Source organism: Mustela lutreola, chromosome 3 (assembly GCF_030435805.1).
Source record: "Mustela lutreola isolate mMusLut2 chromosome 3, mMusLut2.pri, whole genome shotgun sequence".
Lineage (NCBI taxonomy): Eukaryota > Metazoa > Chordata > Mammalia > Carnivora > Mustelidae > Mustela > Mustela lutreola.
Window position 1 is genome coordinate 71,748,121 of NC_081292.1, and position 25,816 is coordinate 71,773,936.

At 39.4% G+C, this 25,816-nt stretch overlaps 1 pseudogene; it reads left to right on the forward strand.

Moving 5' to 3' along the window:
- The first annotated feature begins 1,787 nt into the window (after positions 1 to 1,787).
- LOC131827852 (glycoprotein-N-acetylgalactosamine 3-beta-galactosyltransferase 1-like) lies at positions 1,788 to 21,836 on the forward strand (annotated as a pseudogene).
- The last annotated feature ends 3,980 nt before the right edge of the window (positions 21,837 to 25,816 follow it).

The following is a 25,816-nucleotide window of genomic DNA, read 5'->3' on the forward strand; positions in this document are numbered from 1 at the left end:
TTATAACTGAGAGTTCCATGATAACTCCAAGAGCAGATCGTTGTCCATTGGATTGCATGTCAGATCAGTAGGGGTCTTGGAGAGAACAGTAGCAGTGGTGAAATCCTGGAAGAAGTGATTGTTTCGTTATCCTCTTTTCAGCTCCTCAAATGCCAGTTCATCTACTGGTAAAGAACTAAGAAGGACAACTTTAAAATGTTTAAAGCATCTGCAGGAGGAAGGAGAAATGACAGCCAAAAATGGATCCTGCTTGTCATCTCTACAAGACGTGCTTGCATAGCTTCCTTTCTGTTAGCATCTGTGATTCCGCCTCTCAGGTCCGGGACTAGTGGCACGTCAGCTGCTACTGGGTTCCTGCTCTGTCCCCTGTGGTCCCATATACCCTGACTCTACCATGGTAATTCTTTTCTTTTCTTTGTCAATAAAAGGCTCTTTGAAATACCCAATTTGAGCATGCCATCTCTTTCCTCTTGGAATCCTGAAGCTGATCCAAATGTCAGATTTTTATATCCTAATGTTTAAAAAGGAAGCTAAAGCACAACATTCTCTTTAAGGAGGAGAGCTGGTTTATTGTTGGTGTTGGGGTGTAGTTTGTTTTGTTTTTAAGGAAGTACTTAAAGCAGCCAAATCCTTCAAAGTGATATTCTTAGACAACCAGAAGAACATAACTCAATTTGTCTTTCTGTCTGAGTCTCATCCACCCATCCCAAAGTTACTAGACAGTTATGTTTGTGATTTAGGGCCCTTTGTAAATTTAAATGACCTCCTCAAGTCAGTGGAAAGGACAAGTGTAGAGCAGTGATTTGGGGTTATGACTGAAAACCAAATAATGACTGCACATTGATTTTTAAATACCAATTGCCTTTAACTTGAATAGCTTTTGTTATTTTATTTCCCAAAATAATTCCCGAGAAACTAGCATGTATCTGGAAGGCCATCACTCTGCATCATGTGCCATCTAGCACACTGCTAGGTGCAGAATAGTTGATTAATAACTGCAGGCAGATTGACTTATTTGCATAATTAATTGTTTATACGGTTGTCTGCAGGCTCTGGTTGTGTATGCAGGCAGACCATGCTTACTTTTATTACCTCTGAAAAATGAGACCTATTTTGCATTGTCTCATTAGATGGATTAAACTAACACCCAGAGAGGGACTCTATGTTTAATATTCCTTACAAGAAAGGTCCTTAAATTTATCACCCTTCTTCCACCCCTGTAATCAACTCAACCCCAACATTTAAATAACTGAAGATCTAGAAATGATTTTTCAGAGACATAATACAAAACAAATCAATTTAGAAGAGAGTATGCTTCAAAATAAAATATCCTTATTAAGCCTATAATACCTTTTTCTGAACATAAAACTGAAAAAGAAACTCAATTTACATATTTTAGTTTGTTAAAAGTCATTAGAATGCCCATTCCTAACAGACTTATCTTTGTTTTGAAGTTGATTTTGGGGAGAAGTTTTGGAGATTTCTAAAATTCTCATTTATGATCTGAGCCTATAATATATTTAATAACCCTGAAAATTGCCACGAGCAACTTTGATTCAAAGTGATAAATTTGACAGCTTTCACAGTTGTTACAGAGCAACAAATTTAATGGAAACTATGTATATGTTCGCATAAAGTAACACAGAATCCCACATACATGTACACATACAAACGGCTTATTAAAAATAATGCTGGAGAGTAGAGCACATGCGTGGGAGCACACTGGGCTGTCTCTGCCAACCGGACTGGTCTCACCACCCTAGTAAGTCAAATATATGCTAATGAAAATGGCCTCAAATTCTTGGCTGCATTGTTTAACTTTACTCTCTGGATCAGCAATCCTATTTTTCTTAGGTTCTCAGTTATTTAGTATTTTGCTGGAAGAACAGGGTAATGTCCAGCCTAATATTCTGAAGAATTACCCTCATGTAAGACTTCTAGATGATACCAGCCAGACTCATCTAGAAAGACAGATGACATTGACAGCAGATACTAGTTATCATAAACATGGAAACACTGTTCACTGGACCTGGAACCTTATATCAGGTGAAAATTCTTTGCTGGGTCCAAATATATCAGAGCTACAAGGACCCATTGTTGTAATAAAGCATGGTTTATGAACCCAGAAGAAAATAAAGACTTTTCTACTACAGAATTAAGCACCAAAGTAGGCAGAGATCAATTGCACTGGAAGACAATTAAAGCCCTCCAGTATGTCTGTGATCATTGTCTAGAATATGCTGACTGGTTCATGAAAGCAGATGATGATATATATGTCATACTGGGTGACTTGAGATGGCTGCTTATAACCTGTGATCCTGAAGAACTGTCTACATGGGAGAAGATGCAAGTGTGATGTGAAGCAGGGCTACTGTGAATGGAGGCGGGAATGCGCTGAGCAAAGACCCCTTGAGATTAGTTCATGTGGTTTAAATCCACATCTATACCCATTTCCACCTCTGAAGTCATAGCCCTGAGGAGATGCATGGAAATACTAAACATAGAACAAGGGAATTCCAGAAATCCTGTTGGAAAAGAAGCTTTCTATCCCTTTTTGCAAAAAAATAAAAAACAAAAACAAAACAAAACAAAACAAAAAAAACCTGCACCATCTAATGTAAGCTTCTCTGGGCAGACCTCTTTGGAAATGTAACTACTACATCCCTCCTATAGAGGATTCCAGTTGCTGTTCTGATTTTGCAATTTCTTCTCACTATGGAAAGGTACAGCTATGCCTGTGTTAAATACGTAGTTGATCATTTTCATCCATATGATTATTTATATGGCTATCAACTTGCCTTACCTGAGAATCTACTAAAGGAAATGAGTAAAACAAACAAAAATAAAGGTGCAGAAGCAAACTGAGGAAAACCTTCGAAAGAAACCCATAAAAGAACAAAGGTGTGTAATGTAACACTGAAAAAAGACCTCTGCATCTTTGAAGGCAACACTAGGGTCCCAGTGAGCGATTCTTTCTAAGTGAGTATACGGTACTAGAATTTTCCATAAAAATGGCTGCAAACTGAAGCTTTAGCAGGAGCGGTAGAGTATTTTAAAATATGTTTTGGTACAGTACTCTTACATGTTGTATTTTAAAACGGTGGGAGGTTGGAGAAACCAGGTGGTGGGTATTATAGAGGGCATGGATTGCATGGAGCACTGGGTGTGGTGCAAAAATAATGAATACTGTTATGCTGAAAATAAATTTAAAAAAATAAAATAAAACAGTGGTCAGGATGAGAGATATTGTTTCCTGTTTCTGACCAGATGTTTAGTGGCACTAAGAAAATAAAGTAGCTAGGGGTTGCCTGGTTGGCTCAGTTGGTTGGGCATCTGCCTTCGGCTCAGGCTGTGATCTTAGGGTCTTGGGATCGAACCCTGCGTCGGGCTTCCTGCTCAACAGGGAGCCTCCTTCTCCCTCTCCCTCTGTCTCTCCCTTTGCTTGTGCTCTCAGATAAATAAATAAAATCTTTTTTTAAAAAGGGGGGGGAGAGAAAGCAGTTAAATTACTAAACCTACAGTTCACCATGTTAAGTAAAACATCCACGATAATAAATAGATTTGTCTTAATGAAAGTTCTAGAAGGAAGCATTGATGGTCAATGTTAGGGCTGATTTAATGTTAAAATCTGTTTAATTATTAGGGCCTACTTAGCCAGAGCGACTCCATATTGCCTAGGTAGCCATATTGTTGTTTACATCCACGGACTTCATTCCGGGAATAAACGCCCCCGTAGTTCCTAAAATCGGTTCTGGGTATGATTATGGGAGTAAACGCTTTAGCAATAGAAGCCACATACCTTGGGTTTGGGGTTATGCCCTATAAAACCAGCCTATGAGATCTCTTTGCAGGCAGCCCTGGCCAGTCAGTCTGACTTCTAATGCTTGGCATAGAATAAGGCTTTGCATAACTTTCACTTTGTCTCAGTCTCGTTCCTTTGATAACAGACCCCAACAGTCAGCATGTTTTTAAACTCAAGATGTGTGTTTGAATTGCAATATGATATAAATGAACTGAACTCACCTCTACCCACATCATTTCTAATAGAAATTTTGTTGTGACTATTTATAATTAGTGGTATTTCTTCCAGAAAAAAAAAAAAGATAGAATAAGAATTCTGCTTGTTCTAAAATACACTAAAGAAATCACATTTTGAAATTATGGGTCTTGATTGTGTTTTATATTTGGCTCTTCTTAGGGTGCCTGGGTGGCTCAGTCAGTTAAGCATCTGCCTTTGGCTCAGGTCATGATCTCAGGAATCAAGTCCTGCCTTGGGCTTTCTGCTCAGCAGTAGGTCTGCTTCTCCCTCTCCCTCCATAATCTCCCTCTCTCTCTCTCTCAAATAAATAAATATATAAATATATAAATATATAAATATATAAATATATTTTTTTTAAAAATTGGTTTACCACTTCTTGAGTTTCATTCTCCACTATTAATATTTATTTACTCAAATATTAACAGCACTCTATAAGCATGCCTTTTAAATTTCTTGTCCCAAATGTACCCATTTTTAGCTTTGAATAGCTGATAAATAGTAGATGTAATGCTATTTCTTACAGGGGTATCATTTCAATGCTTTTCTTAGATCGGTGTCACTTATATTAGTACCACTCTCAGAGATTCCTAAGTCACCTTCATAAATGATTAATCAGAATTCTTTCCAACTACATAGTTGTGGTTGTTTGTATCCTTATCATGTTGACAGCTGAAAACTTATTTATGTCTTTCAGGACTTACATAAAGTGGTTTTAAATCCTTCCTTTTTAGTATCTGTTGTGGCCACCAGTTATACTGACAAAATAGTCTGAATGCAGAATTTTGATTTAAAAAGTAATTAAAAATATTAGAAAATTTTTAGTGCTTAAAGAAACTTTTAAAAATCAGAAATTAGGGGTGTTTGAGTGGCTTAGTCAATTAAGTGACCAACTCATGATTTCAGGGTCATAAGATCGAGCCCTGCACCAGGTGGGGAACCTGCTTAAGATTCTCCCTCTCCCTCTTCCTCACACCCTCCTTGTGCACTTTCTTTCTCAAAAAAAAAAAAAAGTCAGAAATTAAAAGACCAAATAATTTATGAACAGTAGACTGAAGTTTGCTGATTTTTACTATTTCTGAATGATAACTTTTGCGAGTGGATAATAACTAAGGAGATACTCATTCAAAATGGTCTTTCAATAAATTTGAGATCCTCTGTTTAAAGTTTCTGGAAAAAAAATTAAACGTTGAATCCTTTTTGAATTTACCAATAGTATCCAAATACATTGTAACAGGATAATTTAGACTTCCTAAGATTATCTTCAAAGTTATAGATGTCAAATTCTTACATGTTTAAAATCTTGTTGCTAATCTTAAATAACTGAGTGATTTATATTTATTTGCAAAAACTTATGAAAATCATGACCACTTTGGCTGGAATTGAGAAAGGATCTTCATTTTAGTGATAAATCAGAGTACTATCCCCAAAACATTCACTAATATTTACCCATTAAGTTTATTTTTGCAATGGTAGCATTGACCAGAATTTGAAGGAATTCAGATCCATTTTTGTGAACAACTCTTTATATTAATGTGGACATCAATTTATTTGTACTTTTTTATACTGTAGGTATACATAGTTTCTGGTAAATAAGAAACCTTAAAATTTACACACAAACCTTAAAATTAACATGATGAATAGCCTTGAGCAACTTGCTTGGGCTCTCTGTGCTCCTGTTTCCTCCTCTATAAATCAGAGGTGACACTGCCACACACTTCAGAAGATATGTATTAGGAGTAAACAAGCTAATATATGTAAGGCTTCTAGAACACAACCCAGCACAGAATAGGTGGCTAATAAATATAAGTTTTAATTATTATTCTGTTGCATTGGAGTATGACTGTCATTCAAATGAATGAAAAAGCCTACTTTGATCAAATCAAATACTAAAGACACTATTTCTTACATTTATTATAATAATTTGGGAAACATTCTCTGTGTCACAAAGGTGGTGGGTAGCAGATTAGGGTTCGTATGCAAAGTCTCGTGTGTTCTTTTCACCATGCCAGGCATGGGGTTAGTCATTTAGTATCATTTCCAGCCTCACAGATGACATGTGGCTGATCTGTTGGTTAATGATAGTTAAATTAACCTAACAAATTGTCACAGTGGTTCTCAAACTGTGATTTGTGAACTCTTACTAAGGTGCTTGTTCAAATGAAGACAGCAAGAACCCAATTCCAGAAAATCTGGTGCTAGCTTGGGCCCCTGGAGCATGTGTACTTACCACATACCCTACGTCAGTTCTCAAAGTGTGGTTCCAACCAGCAGCAGCAGCATCACCTGGACACTTGTTATAAATGGAAATCTTTGGGCTCCATGCCAGACCTACCAGAGGAAAACTGGTAGGATTTAGCAATCCCTTTAGCAATCCCAACCGGGATTTTAGCAATCCCTTCAGGTGGGGCTTACTCATGTTAACATCTAAGAACCACTGCCCTAGGCAATTCTCCTACAAACAATCCTTGGACCACATTGAGAATTACTGACCAATAAATCAGGTATTTTTCAAAGGTTTAGACAATTCATGTTTTTAAGTCAGTGTAGTCCAAGATAACACTATATCAAATGGGACTCTTGGGTGGCTCAGTTGGTTAAGTGGGTCCCTTGGGCTCAGGTCATGATCCCAGGGTCCTGTGATCCAGTTCTGCATGGGGTTCTTTGCTTGACGAGGAGCCTGCTTCTCCTTCTGCCTGCCACTCCCCCTGTTTATTCTCACGTGCATTCTCTTTCTCTCTGATGAATGAATAAATAAAATCTTTAAAAAGAGAGAGAACATTCATTTTAGCAAAATTCTTTAGCTTCTCAATTTTCCTCGCACTGTCAGTCAGTATGTTGATACTAACACCAGAGTTACTAGCACTAGAGCCCTCAGTAAAATCTATATTTTTTGATAAGTGGTAATTCTATATTTGGGACAAGGGTTTTTTCCCCTTAAGTACTAAGTACACATTCATTGAAATAATATATAAATGACTTTCACTTAAAAATGTCCACAGTTAGTAAACAACAACAAAAAACTAAATTAAGGTAGCTATAATGTCCAAAAAAGGGAGGTGCTTAATTTTCCCTGTTGAAAATAATGGAAGAGATATCTCTCCCCTCTTTTTTATTAGAACACTTATCTTAAAAAACTTGTGCCTTTGAAATATTTATAAATCTTTTTAGAAGCTGAATAAGCTTCTTGCAAGCACTGTGACCCAGGAGTGTCTTTCTCTAGGACCTGTGAGCCATCTCTTATGAAATGTAATCATCAAGAAAGCTTATACCCCTCTCTCCCAGTTTTCGTGAGGATAGGAGTCTAATTTGGATGAGCTCCTGGCTCCCAGTTACAAAACAACTTCTTGTAGTAAAGATAGAAGAAGTTTATTTTCCTTTGTCTAAAACCAACCAATAGAGAGATATGGTCACTGGAATTATCAGGTGATTTTAGGAGGAACTATATCTAATAAGCGGTGATGCCAACTCCTCTAACTTGAGGACGACTTATGGTTTCTCTTGAGAACATGGGGATTATATCTGCTTGGCTTTACAAAAGGATGAGATTTCTTTCTTTCTCTGCAGTCCTTTCGTAAATTGCCTTTAATCATCACATTCTGGTTTAATGCTCATTCAATAACAACTGTTTTCTGTCTCTGATACTTTAATGGAGAACAGTTTTTGGATTGGGAGAAGTTTTTGTTCTTAATTCTATTTCCCCAAAATAACAAAATCCTGTTTTAGAAATGTAGAATTTTTTTTCCTGCTAATTCATATTACCAGTTGAAACTTTCATTACTTTTAAGAATCAGTTTACTTCATATACAAACTGATAAAGCAAAAACATATCTAAGACCAATGGAGCATATAAAACCAGATTTCCTGGTGATGATGTTTTATTCACCATCTTTTAGAAACAGAAAATCTTTCTCATAAGGATAAATGATTTTAGTGTGGTCTCAACAAAAAAGGCTTTTGCTGTCTTATGTTCTTAATAACGATAGGCTTGAAGGTTCTAGTGGGAAGAACACAGATTAAAAAGTAGTTTTCAGGGACGCCTGGGTGGCTCAGTTGGTTGGACGACTGCCTTCGGCTCAGGTCATGATCCTGGATTCCTGGGATCGAGTCCCGCATCAGGCTCCCAGCTCCATGGGGAGTCTGCTTCTCTCTCTGAGCTTCTCCTCGCTCATGCTCTCTCTCACTGTCTCTCTCTCAAATAAATAAATAAAATATTTAAAAAAAAAAAAAGAAAAGAAAAAAAAAAGTAGTTTTCAGGGGTGCCTGGGTAGCTTAGTGGGTTAAAGCCTCTGCATTCGGCTCAGGTCATGGTCTTGGGGTCCTGAGTTTGAGCCCCGCATCAAGCCCCACGTCAGGGTCTCTGCTCAGCAGGGACCTGCCTCCCTCTCTCTCTCTCTCTCTGCCTGCCTGTCTGCCTACTTGTGATATCTGTCTGTCAAATAAATAAATAAAATCTTTTTTTAAAAAAAAAGTAGTTTTCATCCCAGACTTCAAATGATTTACTATCAAGTACCCTAAATTCCAAAGATTTGGTAGCTGCAATAATGTTAAAAAATAAGTAACCAATATTTAATATTTTTTAAATATGGTAATTAGTTCAGCATTAACTTTCCAAAGTGGTTATTTTATGATCATTTGAGTATTATTTTTTTATTTTCCTTGAGCCTACCAAACTTTATTCGTGCCAAGAGTAGGCACTATTATAAATGGTAGAATCCCTAATTTGATTTATTAGATATTTTTTTCATGGCTAGCTTTTCTTCTTCATTTAAGTTTCTGGTTCATTAGACTATTTCCTTCTTTGACAATTTAAATTTCTTTGTTCACAGACCTTTATTTCCTTCATAATTAACTTCTATTTTTTACTACTCTTAATGTGGCTGTGATACACAAGGTTAATCTGGGTGCTGTTGCTAGTGAGATTAGAGTTTGCGCCCCTCACTTATAACTTTTTAATGACAAACTGTAGGTTTCTCAGGAGATAGAAAGGAGATGGGGAAGATGTCTTAAGAGTAATTCCTGCTAACCCCTAAAACTAACATTATAAATCAATTTGACACATACACTTATTAAAAAATGAAGTTAAAAGCTATTTAGGTTGTTTCTCCCTGCCTTTTTCCCCACTTTATTTTTTTTTTAATTTTTTATAAACATATATTTTTATCCCCAGGGGTACAGGTCTGTGAATCACCAGGTTTACAGACTTCACAGCACTCACCAAAGCACATACCCTCCCCAATGTCCATAACCCCACCCCCCTTCTCCCAACCCCCCTCCCTCCAGCAACCCTCAGTTTGTTTTGTGAGATTAAGAGTCACTTATGGTTTGTCTCCCTCCCAATCCCATCTTGTTTCATTGATTCTTCTCCTACCCACTTAAGCCCCCATGTTGCATCACCACTTCCTCATATCAGGGAGATCATATGACAGTTGTCTTTCTCTGCTTGACTTATTTCGCTAAGCATGATACGCTCTAGTTCCATCCATGTTGTCACAAATGGCAAGATTTCATTTCTTTTGATGGCTGCATAGTACTCCATTGTATATATATATACCACATCTTCTTTATCCATTCATCTGTTGATGGACATCTAGGTTCTTTCCATAGTTTGGCAATTGTGGACATTGCTGCTATAAACATTTGGGTGCACGTGCCCCTTTGGATCACTACGTTTGTATCTTTAGGGTAAATACCCAGTAGTGCAATTGCTGGGTCATTGTCAAAGAAGGAAATAGTCTAATGAACCAGAAACTTAAATGGAGAAGAAAAGCTAGCCATGAAAAAAATATCTAATAAATCATCCCCACTTTATTTTTGAGTAGGCCTTTAGAGATAGACTTAAGGAACCTAGTGTTGTTGGGGGTGGGGGGAAGCTACAGCTTAGTTTTTGCCAAATGTAGCTTAGACTAATTTTAAAAAAAAATAGAGTTCTGGGGTGCCTGGGGTGGCTCAGTCGATTAAACATCTGCCTTTGGCTCAGACTCTGATTCCAGGGTCCTGAAATCAAGCCCCGTGTCCAGCTTACTACAAGGCTAGAAGCCTGCTTCACCCTCTCTCTGTGCCCCTCCCCACTTGTGCACATACTCTTTCTATTTCTGAAATAAATAAATAAAAATCTTTAAAAAAATAAGTCATGTTTACATACAAAATTGAAATAGAAACTTCAGCACAGATGTATAAGAAATTTTACAACTTCTCTTTAGGGAATTCCAATCCAAAACCAGTTAGAGAGCTGAATTGTTCTCTGTTTTGACTCCCTTATCCCTACCTCTACTTCATTTTATGTTAGATAAGTTTAAAAAACATTGTAGGACCCTGAAAATTAATAATTTATATGAACTGAATATGTTATTAAAAAATTAGTCTTATATCATCAAAGCCATCTATGAAAAACCCACAACAAATATCATTCTCAATGGAGAAAAACTGAGAGCTTTTCCGCTAAGGTCAGGAACACAGCAGGGATGTCCACTATCACCACTGCTATTCAACATAGTACTAGAAGTCCTAGCCTCAGCAATCAGACAACAAAAAGAAACTAAATGCATCCAAATTTGTAAAGAAGAAGTCAAACTCTCACTCTTTGCAGATGATATGCTACTTTATGTGGAAAACCCAGAAGACTCCACTCCAAATCTGCTGGAACTTGTACAGGAATTCAGTAAAGTGTCAGGATATAAAATCGATGCACAGAAATCAGTTGCATTTCTATACACCAACAACAAAACAGAAGAAAGAGAAGTTTTAAACAGTGGATCCCATTTACAATTGCTCCCCAAACCATAAGATACCTAGGAACAAATCTAACCAAAAAGGCAAAGAATCCATACTCAGAAAACTATAAAGTACTCATAAAATAGAGGAAGACACAAAGAAATGGAAAAATGTTCCATGCTCATGGATTGGAAGAACAAATATTGTGAAAATTTCTATGCTACTTAAAGCAATCTACACGTTTAATGAAATCCCTATCAAAATCCCATCAATTTTTTTTTCAAAGAAATGGAACAAATAATCCCAAAATGTATATGGAACCAGAAAAGACCTTAAATAGCCAGAGGAATATTGAAAAAGAAAGCCAAAGTTGGTGGCAGCACAATTCCAAATTTCAAGCTCTATTACAAAGCTGTCATCATCAAGACAGTATGGGACTGGCACAAAAACGGACACATAGATCAGTGGAACAGAATAGAGAGCCCAGAAATAGACCCTCAACTCTATGGTCAACAAATCTTCAACAAAGCATGAAAGAGTGTCCAATGGAAAAAAGACAGTCTCTTTAACAAATGGTGTTGGGAAAATTGGACCGCCACGTGCAGAAGAATGAAACTTTCCTTACACCATGCATGAAAATAGACGCAAACTGGAGGAAGGACCTCAATGTGAGACAGGAATCCATCAAAATCCTTGAGGAGAACACAGGCAGCAACCCCTTCGACCTCAGCCACAGCAACTTTTTCTTAGGAACATCGCCAAAGGCAAGAGAAGCAAAGGCAAAAATGAACTCTTGGGACTTCATCAAGATCAAAATCTTCTGCACAGCAAAGGAAACAGTCATCAAAACCAAAAGACAGCTGACAGAATGGGAGAAGATATTTGCGATCGACATATCAGATAAAGGGCTAGTATCCAAAATCTATAAAGAACTTATCAAACGCAACACCCAAAGAACAAATTAATCCAATCAAGAAATGGGCAGAGGACATGAACAGACATTTCTGCACATCCAGATGGCCAACAGACACATGAAAAAGTGCTCCACATCACTCGGCATCAGGGAAATACAAATCAAAACCACAATGAGATACCACCTCACACCAGTCAGAATGGCTAAAATTAACAAGTCAGGAAATGACAGATGCTGGTGAAGATGCAAAGAAAGGGGAATCCTCCTACACTGTTGGTGGGAATGCAAGCTGGTGCAGCCACTCTGGAAAACAGCATGGAGGTTCCTCAAAAAGTTGAAAATAGAACTGCCCTATGACCCAGCAATTGCAATACTGAGTATTTACCCTAAAGATACAAATGTAGTGATCCAAAGGGGCACATGCACCCGAATGTTTATATCAGCAATGTCCACAATAGCCAAATTATGGAAAGAACCTAGATGCCATCAACAGATGAATGGATAAAGAAGATGTGGTATATATATATATAATGGAATACTATGCAGCCATCAAAAGAAATGAAATCTTGTCTTTTACAATGATGTGGATGGAACTCGAGGGTATTATGCTGAGTGAAATAAGTCAATCAGAGAAAGACAATTATCATATGATCTCCCTGATTTGAGGAAGTTGAGAGGCAACGTGGGTGGTCTGTGGGGTAGAAAAAGAATAAATGGAACAAGATGGGATCGGGAGGGAGACAAACCATAAGAGACTCTTAATCTCACAAAACAAACTAAGGGTTGCCAGGGGAGGGGGGGTAGGGGGAGGGGGGTTGGGTTATGGACATTGGGGAAGGTATGTTCTATGGTGAGTGCTGTGAAGTGTATAAACCTGGCGATTCACAGACCTGTACCCCTGGGGCTAATAATACATTAGATGTTAATTTAAAAAATTAAAAAAAAAAGAAATTAGTATTATGCTAAACATTGTGTTATATGGCACAGAGAATATTTATGCATTGGAATTTTTAAAACACTTATGTTAACAGCATCATAAATAGTGTCATAAATATTTTAAAAAGAGTCTGGTAACTTGCTTATTTTAAGTGAAAAAGTATTTTTTGGAAACATTTTGATGTGCCTTTTGGCCACTTTTAAGTAACAGGTCTAAACCACTGCATTAAATAATTACCATGCTAAAAGAAACAAGCACTACAAGGGGAAGAAAAGAAACTTTTAAGGGTCTATTAGGCTAAGCCAATCACAAAATAAAAAGTCCAAGGGGGGGGGGGGGAAACCCACGAGTAAAACGTCTGCACTATAAAATAAGTGTGTAATAATGTGACTTGTGTCCTGGGCTCTTTGAGCACAAGTGACAGGTCCTGGCAATAAAGGCGAATGAGTCACTTGCACTGAAATCAATTTTTAAAGACTATAGATTTTAAGTTCTATGTTTCAACAAAACCAGAATGTAAAACAGAAAGCAAACGAACTTTGAAACATGGAGTAACAATCTCATTCACATCTATGTGGTGATATCTTTTAATAATTGATGTTATAATCTAGCTAAAAGCTTGATATCTTAAAAGTGATTATAATTCTACCTCATATAATTCTGTAATGAAAGCTGTTAAAAGAATCTGCAAAAGCACAATGATTCATGCTAGTTTCCTGAAATTCTTGGGAAAGGAAACTGGATATTCTAGAGTTGACAAAATCAGAAGACAAAAACATTCACAAATGTGCTTAAACATCAGACATATTTTTAAGCCTATCACTGTGCCAGGTTTGTGGTAAAGCAGTTATGGGTAAGGTAGACAGAGGCCCTCCCTCTATACAGAAAGAAAGATATCTAAACAACCCTCTCTGGGTAAGTACAGTGGGAACACAGGTACAGGTGCAATGATAGCATAGCAGGAAACCCAGCCCTGCTATGCTGGGAGAAGGAGTAGAGAGTCCTCCAGGAGGACTCCCTGGAGGAAGGGATAACTAGGTTGGAACCCAAAGTATAAGTAGAAATTAGCAAGGTAAAGAGAGACAAGATTGTTTCAAGCAGAGAAAATAGCTTATAAGAAGACTCAGAGGGGAGAAAAATCATGGGCCCCCAAAGAAATAAAAGTTCAGTAAGGTTGGAGATCACCTGGATTGTTAAGAGGCAAGAAATGAACCTGAACATATAGGTAGAAGGAAGGACATAAAAAGCAGACTTCATAACATCAAAGAATATTTGCAAAAGGACAACAAAGAGCCTTTGAGATTTGTGTTTCACAGGGATCGTTCTCTAAAGAATGGGCTGGAGGACCGCAGTAGAGGCTGGATGATGGCTTAGAGAGGTTACAGTAGGGAAGGTGGGATAATGTCGATAAGAAGATAGAATTATCAAGACCTGGTGAGAGACGATGTGGACAGGAAGAATGAGAGACAGCGAGGGGTCAAGGTGGCTCCAGGTGTCTGATTTAGGCAAACATGGTGGTGCCATTTACTAGGAAAGGACATGTCAAAAACAAGAAGAGGAAATGTCAAGGGAAGAGCAGCATGGATTTGGCCCATAGATAAGTTTGAGGCATGTTAGTTGGAGATTCCTGTGAGCCCTCCCAGGAGAGACCTCCAGTAGGAGCTGGGTCCATGGGACTGGAGCTCAGGAGAGGAGCCCAGGATAGAGGTGGAGGTCTGGGGGTCATCAGATTGCAGATTATAGCGTATGATTTGATATATATAACATATGTGTATGTGTATCTGTATAATATTATATAGGATATATATTATATATATCACAGATATATACCCAGATATATCACAGAAATAAATATACATAAATATACACAATATAAATATATTTGAAAATATTATATATTTAATTTAATTTATGAATATCTCAATAAATAATTAATTAATTTAAGTGATTAATTAAACTATTTAATTGATAAATAATTAAATAAGTAATTTAAAAATATAGATCACAGGAACCTCAGAAGTGGGCAGTGTCTCTCCAGAAGAACATGTGTTGTGAGAAAACAAGTGGTCTAGGAAGAAACCCGAGGGGAAAGACAGTCCTGTGTCTTAGCCCAGGATCCCTAAGAAGCAAAGCCAAAGCAAGGGACGCACTAACACTTCACTGGAGGGCTGTGGGGGCACTGTGACAGGGCAGTAAGAATAAGACAAAAATAGGAATAAGGTTGGAAAGACAGAAAAGCAAATACAAAGGGTGCATTATCTAGGTGGTCACAGCCTCACAAGAAAACACAGCCTGGCATTTGGTCATGCAGTCTCAAGAGAGAGACCCTGTGTAAACGTTGCCTTTGAAATATTCTGTCAGGCAGACTTCTCGTTCCTTCTCATTTCTTGCCTCTTACAAATCACTTACCCTCCCTGTGAATTAACTTCCTGGCACTTCCTAGTTATACTAGAACCAGTCCTTCCAGGCAGCCATTGAGGAAACAAAAGTCTTTGCGGGTCTGTTTTTTTCAAGTCTCAGTGCTGGAACTTCTAGTTCCTTCTCCAAATGGGCACAATGGGGCTTTGCTGAAGCCCAGCCCTCAGGGGGTCCCAGACAAATGATAGTCAGGTGTTGTGGCCCTGTTGGCAGGGGTTGGGCTTTTGCAAATGTTGAAATGATGTGAGTCTCAGTGGAGCCTCTAGAGCTAGGAATACAGACAAATCACTGAGAGGAAGAAAAACTTTCTGAAGTACAGAAAGTTTTAAAAGGGCAAAGTGAAAGTGGGTCTGATACATCCTGTGAGGAAGACTGGGAAGTTGGAGTGGAAAAAGGAATATCAGAGAACAAAGGAAGAAGTGTGTCTAAGGTTTCTTTCTGTCTAGTCATACACAATAATCACTGACCTGGAGAGGCACGCCTTCCTTCTGCTCCTGGTGATACGCGTTAGTTTTCCTGTGAAACCACGCCTCCCCCACTCTTGGTTCATATAGTTTGGATCCAGTGAGCCCCACCCAACTGGTTCCCAGATCCAACCAATCAGGTGACCTCCTGAGCCCACCAGGCCAATGGGACTCCATGCCAGGAATTTCACTGGAACAACTGGTAAAGAGCTGGAGGCCTGGGACTTTCAAGTTTTATGAACCAGTGAATTTCCTTTCTTTGCTGAGGTCCGTTAGAATTCTGTTTCTCTCCTATCTGCCACTCCTGACTGCTACAGAGACGGAGAAGCGTCCATTGGATTTCATGATAGAAACCGCTGGTCTTGGTGAGGATGATTGCAGTGCAGCAGCACTGGAGAAGTCAGGATGATTCTAACCACTTCTTCATCCTCTCTCCACAAGCTTTAGAAAGCTGTTTCACTACTTGCCAAAGGACTAAGAAGGACAATCCTAGACGGACATTGAAATAAAGTGAAATTGACAAATAATAAATTGACAAATAAAGTGAAAATGACAAATTGAAATAAAGTGAAATTGACAAATGCAGCGTGTCTGGCATCCTCGAACCTATGGTTCTGGACCTCTGGGGTCAGGAGGGCTGCCAGAACATAGCAGACCCCTCAGTTCTGAAAGATTGCAGGCAATCCATGATAAAGACTAGGTTTGATTTTAAGGTGTATTCTCCAAAGTACCTAATCCCATTGTGGGATTAGGACTGGACTTCTGTGGAATATGGGTTCACTTGAGATGCTTGGCCTACAGGATCACTCAGTCTGCAGTTTTCACAGAATATGGTGTCCCCCTCAGGCCTGAAAAGATTCTATTTTGGTGAAATTTCCAAAGTCTGATCACTCTCAAGACTAGATGTAGAAATGTTTAGATCCATTTTATGATTCTTTCCTTCATTTTTTTTCTTAGAAATGTAACAAATCAGTTACTGGAACCCCCGTTTTCTGTCATAATAATTCTCATATCTGCTCCTTTCTCATTCAAGTTGCATTCCCAGATTCAGGTGCTCGTAACCACTGGCCTAGAATAAAGGAACAGAGTCCTAATTGGTCTTTGTGCCTCCAGCCACTGCCTGCGTTACTGCGCCCTTATACAGCTTAATAATTTCGTAATTTCGCCAAATGTCTGAGCCTTAGTATGCAGAGGTATTAGATAACCCTATAACTACAGTGTATTTATACTTCTGTTATAGCATGTGTAGTAGCCAACCTTTTATCAAAAGTAGCTGTAGGCATTTGTGTGTTTCAGTTTATCTGTCAGATCTTCCATAAAGCATTGTAAATTTTTTGAAGTTGGAGAATGATTCTGTGGACTTCAATTCATTAATAAGGCCACAAGGCAATTAAATGGAAAGAAATGTCCTTAAATACTCATGTGGCAAGTAGATATTGAGTTTCCTTTTTTTTTTTTTTAAAGATCTTATTTGTTTATTTACCTGAGAGAGAGAGCAAGAAAGATAATGGGGGAGCGTCATTCTCTCCCCCATTGCGTGAGTGAGAAGGGTGAGTGAGACACAGGCTTCTTGCTGAGCAAGGAGCCCAATGCGGGACTTGATCCCAGGACCCCAGGATCATGACCTGAGCCAAAGGCAAACGCTTAGCCAACTGAGCCACCCAGGCACCCCAATATCAAGTTTTAATTTAGCTCTTGGAAGTATAATCTGAGTGCTTATCATTTTGCTACATGGACCAGGTCAAGAGGGAATCCAGTGTCAGTCTTGGTCCTACAGTTTTAATAAATTGAGTCATCATGGTTTAGATCATGAAAAATTGGTGGAGCACAAGTAACAGTGATGACTGACTAAAACTTTAGATGAATCATTCTTTGCCCCATTTCCTTCTGCTTTTTATTTCTGCAAGATCTTAACTGAGACTTTACATTCTTCTTCAGACTCTTACCTGCAGTAAGCTATTTCTGTACTACCTGCAGTAAACAATAAGATGTATATGCTGAAAATCAAAATGCATTTGAATATATTTTCTGATTTCCCATCTGCATTGGGAAAAAATATTTTCTTAAAAGAAAAAGGAACACATTTGCAAGCTTCATTTCCTCAGGGAAAAGTGGAGTTTTCAGAACCATTTTAACGTTTTTATTTTTCTTTAATTTATAACTCATGATTTAATTTTTATTCGCATTTCATATTCACATTTGCATGATAAAAAGATGCTATGTCACTTTTAAACGCCTTTTTATCATCTGAGTAACCGAGGGAAAAGAAGTAAGGGATGAAAACGGGTAAGGATTTTTAAAATCTCATATTGGATCAACTTCCCTAATCCTCCAGAATTCAGCACTAATTAGCAGTGGCAGACAACCATCTTCCTCCTGGAAGGTTTGGAATGAATATTTCATCACTGTGTTCAGATTCATGGCAGTTCAGTAATGGCAGCTCCCCCACACCCCCTCTTTTCGAATGGGATCACCTCTGGGATGGAAGTTTGGGCTTTCAGTGATAACAATAATCATCTAAGTTGTTCCTTACCATTAGTCAGCATAGCTTGGTTGGCATATGATCCAAAAGCTCTCCTCTCACTTTTGATCGAGCAGCTTAGTCTGCGGCACTGCCAGACAGATGCCAAAGCCGTGTAATGCTAATAACTGATAAAGCCTTCTTAGAAGGGCAAGGAAAAAACCCCTTCCAAAAATGACAGAACAAATAGAAAGCTCCGAAACCATCTTTCTTCCTTCTCTGTCAGTTAATTTGCAAAATATTTCTGAGGACATTTTGAAGAGGGTAGTTATGGGGCATAATGAGAAGTGGCCTTAGACATGCCAAGTCCTTATTCCTTGTTTTTAATTATGCCGGTAAACGAGGGTGAAGTTAGAGTATTGCACTGTTCCTATCTGCCAGACCTCTGCCAACCACTTTATTCATGTCACCTTCTTATGTGGTTCCACATAACACATTGAAAAAGATGAGATTATTATACATTTTTTAAAGAATTTATTTACTTATTTGACAGTGTGAGAGAGATCACAAGTAGGCAGAGAGAGAGGAAGGGAAGGAGGCTCCCCGCTGAGCTGAGGGCCCAGTGTGGGACCCTGGGAACATGGCCTGAGCCAATGGCAGAGGCTTAACCCACTGAGCTACCCAGGTGCACCAGATTTTTATACTTTTTATACAGAAGGAAGCTGAGGCCCAGCTTCACAACTTAAGAGAGTCAGGTCAAATACAAAGGATCAAAATTTAGAGGCTCATCACATTTCTCAATAGTCACCCTGAAAGACAGAGAACAATGAAGGGACACTTCAAACATTAGTGGGAAAAATATTTCTTATTTAGACTATACACCAAGCCAAACTATGAATCAAGCCAGAGCAAAATAAGGATGTTTTCAAATAAGAAAGTTTTCAAACAAAACAAAAAAGAACACCGTTTCTTAGGAGAATATGAAAAAAAAAAAAAAAAAGAGTGAAGTGGAAAGAGAAAAGAAAAAGAGCAACTCATGGGTAAAGGGAAGAGATGATAAGTGATAGAGAAGAGCTTCCTCCATAACCCCTTGAATCTAGACTGGCCTGGCACTTTCTTAAGACAGTAAAACAGTAGCAAAAGTGACACAAGCAAAGCCTTCATTTTTTGTCTTAGAGCTTTCTCAAGACTATGCTGGGGACCCCTACCATCTCCACTGTGCAGGAAAACCATTGCCCACTGTATGATGAAAACCACATGGCCCCTCCATACTCCCATCTCTCCTGCCCAACCAGGTAACACAGAGGTCCCTGGCTCAGTTTCATTCAGACCCAGAGTGAATCCACAGTGCCGATTCAGAAGACTATAAGTCAAATAAATGGTGATTGTGTTAAGCAACTGAGTTTGGGTGGGGGCAGGTTTCCTACTGTACAACACAATTGATGATGAAATTGGGAGCTAGATGCGGGGTGCTGCCGAAAGAAAAAGTTAGAAGATGTGACCCTGGCTTTGAGACGAGGCAGCAGGCATGAACAGCTGTTTGCAAATTTGGAAAGACAGTGACCTGCATTATATAGACGAGTACATCGGACAAAACTAACACCTGTCACGACCTGGGAAAGAGGAGGTACCTAATGAACTTTTTATATCTGCTAAGGAGATCACCAGAAAGAATCTCAGACGTGTCAGAAATTTCTTTTGTGATCAAATGTGGGAAGAGGGAGATAAGTTAAAGATGTAGTTTTTAGAGGATCTCTAATAGAATTATTTAGTTTCAGGGCACCTACGTGGCTCAGTCAGTTAAACATCTGCCTTTGGATCAGGTCATGATCCCAGACTCCTGGGATCAAGCCCAACATCGGGCTCCTGCTGGGCAGAGAGCTTGCTTCTCCCTCTACCTCTGGCGCTCCCCCCGCTTGTGGGTGTGAGTACTTTCTCTCTGTGCCAAATAAATAGATATAATCTTTTAAAAATTATTTAGTTTTAAAACAGAATTTAGAGGGAATTTACAAGGCTCAGGACCTGTTGAGTTAGACAGTAATTCACATTCTGCTTTTCTATACAGTAAAAAATTCTATCTTAATGGTAAAGATCAAATCAAGAAGGTGGCTCTAAGAAAAATTGTTAAGACCTATATAAAAGATTTAGGATAATACCTAGAAACACCTTTCAACTACATAAAAAAGCTTCTAAGAAAACTGAAAAACATGTTTTAAGGGTTTTATTCAAGCAAAAGAACACTAGCTTTAATTTACAGAGACTGAGATTGTTCAAATTGCAAAAATGCTTCTAGACTCCCAAAGCTGCATCAGCAGAAAGCAGGTTGAAATTGCTGCTCACCTGCAAAATGGGCCACTTTTTTCATGAAAAGGAAAAGACTTTTCAGAGAAGGAACCAAAAGCCCAAAAAAGAACAATGGATCAGGCAGCCATTGCCAGGTCACGGTCAAGGAGATGGGCTGCCAAGTACTCAGAGGGAGCATAACCAAGCTCTAATTAAGGAGTGCCCTCTGCTTCTGGTGTGTTTGTCCTACAGCATTTCAGAATTCTTATGAAATGGTCACTTTTTTTATTGGTAGAATCTGTTATGGTATGTCATATTTATCTGGCATGACACGGTATGATAAGGTATGGTCTGTCTGTATGGCATGGATGTAGGGAGTGTGTGTGGCAGGGGCATATATCTTATCTTCTTTTGTCTCTGGATATAAGGGACGCACATTAGAAAAGATGCTGAGACCTTGGACATCAAATCTGATGCCCTAACCAGATAAGACTTCTTAGGGATCTGAGATGAAGAACGTATGTTGCAAGTGAGAACAGCACGAGTTACTGCAGCCACAGGTAACTGCAGAACCACCCCTGTTGCTTTGTAGCTCCTCCCGCCAAAGGTAAAATCTACTTCCATCTCCATGAGTCTAGACTGGCCTTGTGACTTGCTTTGGCTAATTAATTAGAAGTAAACATGATATAAACAGAAAATTTAAAAGTGCAAGGGCATTAGGAATTCCTCGCTTGCTGCTTTTGGAACCTTGTGAAGAAGTCCGGGCTGGCTGGTGGGGGTGATCTGAAAGATGTGATCAAATCACCACCTTTGTACCAGCTAAATAATCCCATAAATACTTGGAGTCTGAACCACCTAGCTGACAGCTACCGAAGACACATGTATGATAGATACTGGCTCATCGACCAGCAGAAGACCCACTCAGCTGATCCCAGACCCATTTTCTGCCTCACAGATTATAAGCTAAATAAATCATTTGCTTGGGGGTAGCTTGTTACGTAGAAATGGCTGATACACTCACTGTGCAACCATTGGCAGGCGAAACGTTCCTTCTAGACTTCAGAAAGTGACATATCCCCCACTCATTTCTGTTCCTTATCCCTACTGGCCACACTTTCATTCCAACCAGTCCCAGTTTGGATGGGCATATTTTTAAATGTCAGAATATACTGCATGTATAGGCAGCAATCTGTCTGCAAAGCAGGGATTGTTCATTGTCTTGGAAAAAGAGCGGTGATACCCTGAAATATCAGAGGCCAGACCTATCGTAGAGACATTTCTCCATGTATCCCTCCCCCATAAGGATAGTTATCGTTATTTCATTCCTCCAGCATCTATTTTGTTTAAATATCATTTATATCTCTGTGCAATCTCGCTTTCACACTCATCCCCAAATTTCTAGGGTCACAAAGTTAAATTAGCACCACAGCCGGAGGTAACATGAGGGACACACATTCCGCTCCCTCTCCTGGTCCCTAGCAAGCCGGCTTCTGAAAGACCTACCCTGGTTCGTCTCTCCCATCCCTAGGAGCAGCATTGACCCGCTCCGTAAGGACCCGCCTTCTGCTCTGAGAGTGGAGGATGCCCTGAGACTTGGGTTCAGATCCTGAACAGAGGACACGGGCCGGGTGTCAGGATAATTACATGTATCTTGTGATGCTTTGGAAGGATTAAACGGAATGCGACATGAGAAATACATCAGAGTCATGCATGTATTAAACTCTCAATTTTTTAATAGATTAATGTGACTGTCTGGAACACTGCATCTCTGTGTTTGCTGTCACTGTGACGATGAAGGGTTTATGAGACTGACGTGGCCCAGCACAGTCTGTCGCATTGAATGGAGATGGCCAACTGCTTCTTTGTCATTCTGTAATCCTTCTAGTCTGTGCTGCTTTCTGGTGTAAGGGTCCAAAAAGATTCGGCCTTGCACGCTCTCTGGCCAGCCAGACACCTTGGGGGAATGTCTTAGCTGAACTGGAGCCAGGCTTGAGTCAGTGTCATGGTTTGGGGGCAACAAGTTTTCCTGGATGCAACATGAGGGCAGGAATCATGGGACCTGGGCTTTATGCCGGGTCCCAGCACTGATTTGGCAAGTGACCTTGGGAAAACCACTTCCCTTCTCTTCTTTCTATTAGAGGAATTTTAATAGATTTTTATGACCACGCCTCACAAAGATGTAGTGAAGATTAATGTAGGAAATCTGGAGCAATTTCACAGGGAAACACCACAGAGATTATAATTAGTTTTACAATCCATAATTAAGTCTATAAATAGTGAGGAGAGAGCCACACCTGAATTATACATTTAAAAATGAGAGTTCACATTTTAAAAAATCTTCCTGAAGACAGTTACTTGATCGCATCCAGAGAGATGATGAACTGGAAAAACACAAAGATTGTGACCTTAACGCAGCCTTCGTTTTGGACTCTCCAGGGAGATAACAAAGCTGATCATGGAGAATAACCCATCAGATCTTCTAGACTAAACATTTAACTCTGTAGCTCACAAAGGAAAAGTATGGAGGGCATTAAAGGATGAAAAAGATGGAGTCTTAACCCAGTTCTGGCTATGGGGATTTTATGAGGGAAGGTTAAACGGTAGAGCCTTTGGCAAACAACGGAAAGCCCCTTTCCTTACATCTTCCTTCACATCCTTCAGATCCCGCCAAGAATGGAATGCTGTGGGAACAAGGAAGGCTTCCCAACAACAACCAGGAGCCCATTTAATCATTGCTGTCTTGGGAACTTTTATGTTGTAACCCTCTGGGCGTCAAGAGACTTTCCTTTTGTTACCTTTTCCCCTTCCGGTCCTGCAATGGAATAACCTCTACCCACAGTGCCGTAGGGCATGGTGTCAAGTACATAATTGAATCTCACTGCCTTTTAAGGGATTTCAAAATACTCAGCCCAGGCAGTTTGGGAGAGTTGGTGCTCCACAATGTAGAATCCTAACACAAACACACTTACTTTATTCAGGGTGTTGAAAGCAGATTCAAAACACAGATAACCCTCCTCCAGGCCAGTCAGCTGTATTCCCTGGGTCAGTAAGTTCATGCTACGGTCTGGACCTTTGGCTGTTTTCTGCTGTTTTCTGTCTCCCCACCCTTCCGAGTTAGGCTCCACTATCCTTGTGTGACCATGAATGCTGAGGACCGTGTCCTTTTCTGTCTGAGCCACAGGGCACCCCTTGGTTTCTGGATGAAACTGCCCTTCTCACAGCCCTGGACCTCCAAGTTGACAGGTCACAGTTTCACACACTGAATTCATAAAAACAAAATAGCACCTTTTTATTTTCTCTGGCTGACCTACTCCTGCTTAACAACCTCTGCTTCTCAGGGCTGGGCCAAGAAGGTCGGGGAGATGTAGGTGATGAGTCCCCATTTAGTTTCAGTCTAGATCACATCTGTTGGGTGAAAAGCCTGTGGATGTGGTTCACTTTGAACATACCTGCTCCTCCCCATCTCCCCTGTGCCTTCCCCACAAGGTGGTTGGCTTCCCGGGAGTGACAGCTTCCTGTCCTCCTGATGTCGGGATAAGGAAAGAGGTCCTGGCCCTACATGAGGTCTTGGGCTGGTCCCCCTGCACCAGCTCTTTGGTTCTGGCTATCTTCTGGCTGATCTCTGTCGAGACGAAATAGATCCAGTCTTAACTGTAGAGTCTGCCTGTGTCTCTCCTCAGCCTAGTGGATGTATCTCCCAGTGTATTCACTCAGTCAGGGCATGCTCCGGGGGAGCCCAGCACCCCACTGCTGAGCAGGCCTCTTTCTGGCTCCAACCAGTAAAGTTCACCTGTCAGGGTCATTTGTGAATCTTGAGGGGTCCATCCATCAGCCCTTAGATTCGGGGTCACTTAGCTTATGCCAAAATGAGACCCACTGAGGCTCTGCAATCCTGTCTGTCCACCTCCGTCAGTTTTCCTGTGTCAGGTAATGTAAGAAGAAATGCTAGTCTGTGAGAAATTGAGTTGGGGATGCACATCGTTCGAGTTCAATGGCTTTTGTTTGTGTAGTTCACAGACACATATGAGTCTTGTTAAATTACTGTGTTGTTCCAGGACAGAAGTAACTTCTCGTATTTCCCTGGTTGGGCTTGAAATGTTCTTCCCCCACATCTTACTGTCTTTTTCATTCAAACTCCCTCTTGTCTGAGGAGGCCTCCTCTGACCACGAATGACCATGAATAAAATGGCATTCTCTCTCCCCTTCTGTTGCTTTATTTTTCTTCATTGCATTTATCTATCACAAATAATATCACTTGTTTTCTTGTTGACTTTCACTCCCCCATTAGAATTTAGGCTCCCAGAGGGCATGGTCTTTGTCTTGTTCACTGGAATATCCCCAGTACCTCAGATGAAATAGTGTCCTTAATGATTTTTGATAGTGTACATTTTAATGTTATTAAAATAAAAGTGCATATCAAAATGTGCAACAGAATAAATTTTATTTTGAAACTTAGATATTAACTAGTTTTATGAACCGTAAGAGAAGACTTTGAGACCAGAGCTGTCTTCTCACTTTATGCCTGGTATGATTTCCATTATACCACTCAAGCTGTTCTCCTCGATGGTATGCTAAATAAAAATGTATTGGTTTGAGATGACATATATTTGTATAATAGTCTGCACTAAGCTATCTGGTTGAAAAATTAGATTTATTGCTGAGTCAACACCTGATAATCTTAAATAGTGATATATGCAGGGCAATGTATTTCAAAACAAACATAGGAAAAGAAAAGGAGAGAACTGGTTCTTTCCGTTTATTTTATTTATTAATTATAGATATATAGCTCTCTATATATCCATATTGTTTATACTTATTTTGAAGTGACTCTATAAACATTTAAATGTACATAAAAACATAGTCCATTTTTCCTGGAATTATTGCATAAAGGAAAAAAATTAGAGTAAATGCTATAATTGTTACTTTTATACTCTACCTGACTACAAATTTTAGACCGTATTTCTCTACAGCAATATAAAAAAAGGACAAAGTAAAGAGGTGACACTTTTTTTTTTAACCTTCATCTTTGACTAATCTTGCGTAGGTAGTAACAGAATCGGAATCAATTTTAATGTAGCTACGGCCTTTTCTGAGTTTATGTTTTTCTATTTTAGGGAAATGAGTTTTGTTTATGAATTTGTGCCAAGTGTGTAATCATGCTGGCTTTTACACACAGGCAACAAAAGGATGGGGGAAGAGATACATATTGCAAAGCTATATCAAAGGGCTTAAGTGATTTCACATTATATATTTTCTCTGGTGCGTTCTATTTGCCTGGTTGAATGACTGTCATCTTGCATCCATTCCTCTGCGGCAGTGACGGGATGTGGTGGATGGAACCGTCGGACACACTGAGTATTTAGATATTGCACTAGTGTATTACATTTACAAAGGGCTGTGTCATAGGAAAGTGGGATTGCTCTTCTGTGACTATTCTTCTGAGCGTTAAGGACAGGGCCTGGGAGTTAAAGAACAATGATGCATTTTTCCCTTTCCTCATCCTACCACCTCTTCCGTGTTGCTTAGCTACGACTGAAGCAAACTCCAAAGCTTTTGTTCACAGGCTTTAGTCTAAGGATGAACACTCCTT